Source organism: Physeter macrocephalus, chromosome 3 (assembly GCF_002837175.3).
Source record: "Physeter macrocephalus isolate SW-GA chromosome 3, ASM283717v5, whole genome shotgun sequence".
Classification (NCBI taxonomy): Eukaryota; Metazoa; Chordata; class Mammalia; order Artiodactyla; family Physeteridae; genus Physeter; species Physeter macrocephalus.
In genome coordinates, this window is record NC_041216.1 from 24,774,529 (window position 1) to 24,777,817 (window position 3,289).

The window sequence follows — 3,289 nt, forward strand, 5'->3', positions numbered from 1 at the left end:
AAACGTAGGGTGGATAGCTAGTGGGAAGCAGCCGCATAGCACAGGGAGATCAGCTAGGTGGTTTGTGACCACCTAGAGGGGTGGGATAGGAGACGCAAGAGGGAAGAGATATGGGAACATATGTATATGTATAACTGATTCACTTTGTTGTAAAGCAGAAACTAACACACCATTGTAAAGCAATTATACTCCAATAAAGATGTTAAAGATAAAAAAAAAAGAAATCGGAAAGTACTTTCTAAACGTGATGTTATAGCTCTCAAATACATCAATTTCGCAGACTCATTCCATCTAGTTCCCAAAGTTACCTAATATGGCTGCCTGAAAGTCAGGAAAGCGGCATGTAATTTTTTCAGTTTTCCTCTGGTGAAAAAATTAGGAAAATATTGCCTTAGTGCCTTATTAAAAACAAAACAAACAGAAATAGAGTCACAGATGTAGAAAACAAACTTATGGTTACTAGGGGGAAGGGGGAGGAGGGATAAATTGGGAGACTGGGATTGACACATACACACTACTATATACAAAATAGATAACTAATAATGACCTACTGTACAGCACAGGGAACTCTACTCAGTACTCCGTAATGACCTATTTGGGAAAAGATCTAAAAAAGAGTGGATATAGGTATATGTATAACTGATTCACTTTGCTGTACAGCAGAAAGTAAAACAATATTGTAAATAACTATACTCCAAATAAAAATTAAAACAAAACAAAATCCTGATATTAAATAACCCATTGTACATTGTACAGAATATAAAGGAGGAGGTGTATGATCACTTGTACAATGAATCAGTATGAGGCTGTTTCAAGCAAAAGTCTTTCTGATGATTTTAACCTTAAACATTTTTATTATACATGTTCGTACTTTGAACGACTATTATTTTGGTTTGTTTTTAATTTATTTATTTTTGGCTGTGTTGGGTCTTCGTTGCTGTGCGCGGGCTTTCTCTAGTTGCGGCGAGCGGGGGCTACTCTTTGTCGCGGTGAACGGGCTTCTCATTGCAGTGGCTTCTCTTGTTGCGGAGCACGGGCTCTAGGCGTGTGGGCTTCAGCAGGTGTGGCACGTGGGCTCTAGATCACGGGCTCAGTAGCTGTGGCACACGGGCTTTGTTGCTCCGTAGCATGTGGGATCTTCCTGGACCAGGGCTCGAACATGTGTCCGCTGCATTGGCAGGCGGGTTCTTAACCACTGTGCCACCAGGGAAGCCCTGAACGACTGTTTTTCAAATATAAACTACTCAACTTTTAAATGACGTGTTCCGTCTGTGAAATAATGGAGACCTCACTTATCATACCCTAGATCTTAAGAAGGTTCAATCTTTTGGCATATACAGCATTAGATTAAAAATAGTCTTCAGGGCTTCCCTGGTGGCAGGGTGGTTAAGAATCTGCCTGCCAATTCAGGGGACACGGGTTCGAGCCCTTGTCCGGGAAGATCCCATATGCTGGAGCAACTAAGCCCGTGCGCCACAGCTACTGAGCCCTCATGCCACAACTACTGAAGCCTGCGCACCTACAGCCCGTGCTCCGCAACAAGAGAAGCCACAGCAATGAGAAGCCCGTGCACTGCAACGAAGAGTAGCCCCCGCTCGCCGTAACTAGAGAAAGCCCATGTGCTTGCAGTGAAGACCCAAGGCAGACAAAAATAAATTTAAAAAAATAATAATTAGGGCTTCCCTGGTGGCGCAGTGGTTGAGAGTCCGCCTGCTGATGCAGGGGACACGGGTTCGTGCCCCAGTCCGGGAAGATCCCACATGCCACGGAGCAGCTGGGCCCGTGAGCCATGGCCGCTGAGCCTATGCTCCGCAACGGGAGAGGCTACAACAGTGAGAGGTCCGCGTACCACAAAAAAAAAAAAAAAAAAAAAAAAAAAAAAAAAATAATAATAATAATAATAAAAAAATAAAAAAATAATAAAAAATAAAATAGTCTTCATAAGAGAAAGATCAAACTGTTGAAATTCTTGGAGAGTAAATCTAACTTCAGCTGCAGATTAGAATATGGAGCTTAATAAGAAATACAATAATAAGCATTTGCATTTCTCGAGCACTTACTATGTATCAGTGAGAAAACTGATGTAAAACTCTTAGGACAGAAAGTGACGAGGAGGGCTGCTCTAGATTGGGAGAGGCCTCTTTGAAGAGGTGACTTTATAAGTTATCCTTAACTTTCATACTGCATCCATTTTCGAACAAGTGGTATTAATATACATTCTTAATGTTCAAAATTCAAGAGGTACAAACCTTATGAGGTAAGTACTAGTATTACCACCACCTTAACAGATGAGGAAAATGAGGCAAGAGCAGTTAATAACATCCCAAGGATCAGTCAGTCTTAGTTCTAATCCTCAGGACGCCATGTACTTGATCCCTGTGCTCCTCCCTTCCCTCCCATCTGTCCTCACTCCCCATGGTCCCCGAGACGGTGGTACCTTTCCTCTACCTGTCGCGTGGCCAGCCTCTGCAAGCTCCTGTCCTAAGCTTCCCTGTGGAGCCTAGCTGTCAGGGTCAGGCTCACTCATATTCTGGTATCCCTATTTTGGTAAGGACTGCTGTGCTCCTTATTCTAGGGGTATCTAGTCTGTTGGGATGGGAAGGGATCTCATGACCCCTTTCTGTTTCTTTTTTTTTGGCCACGGGGCATGTGGGATCTTAGTTTCCCCAACCAGGGATCGAACCTACACCCCCTGCAGTGGAAGCGCAGAGTCTTAACCACTGGATTGCCAGAGAAGTCCCCCCTTTCTGTTTCATAAAAAAGAAGAAACAAGAAAGAAAAAAATCAAGCTTGCTCCTCCCCTTCCTCTGCCTGGAACACTCTGGCCCCAACCTTTCCATGGCAGGCTTCCTCTTGTCCTTCAGGGTCTCCTCTTGGGACCTGCCAATGTTTCTCAACTAAATTCTATGAATTTATTCTATGCACAAGCATGTGTGCAAAATGACACTGATCTAAGCTTTTTGCAGCACTGACTAGAATAGCAAGACTGATGACAACCCACATGTCCCCCAGTGGGGGAGTCTCATTAAATAAGTCATGGTACAGGCATGAAATGGAACATTATGCAGTGGTGAAAAAGAGGTGAGGATGTCTTCTATAAACTGATCTGGAATACTTTCCAAATCTTTCTTTAAGACAGAGTAGAGGGCTTTCCTGGTGGTACAGTGGTTAAGAATCTGCCTGCCAATGCAGGGGTCACGGGTTCGAGCTCTGGTCTGGGAAGATCCCACATGCTGTGGAGCAACTAAGCCCGTGTGCCACAACTACTGAGCCTGTGCTCTAGAGCCCA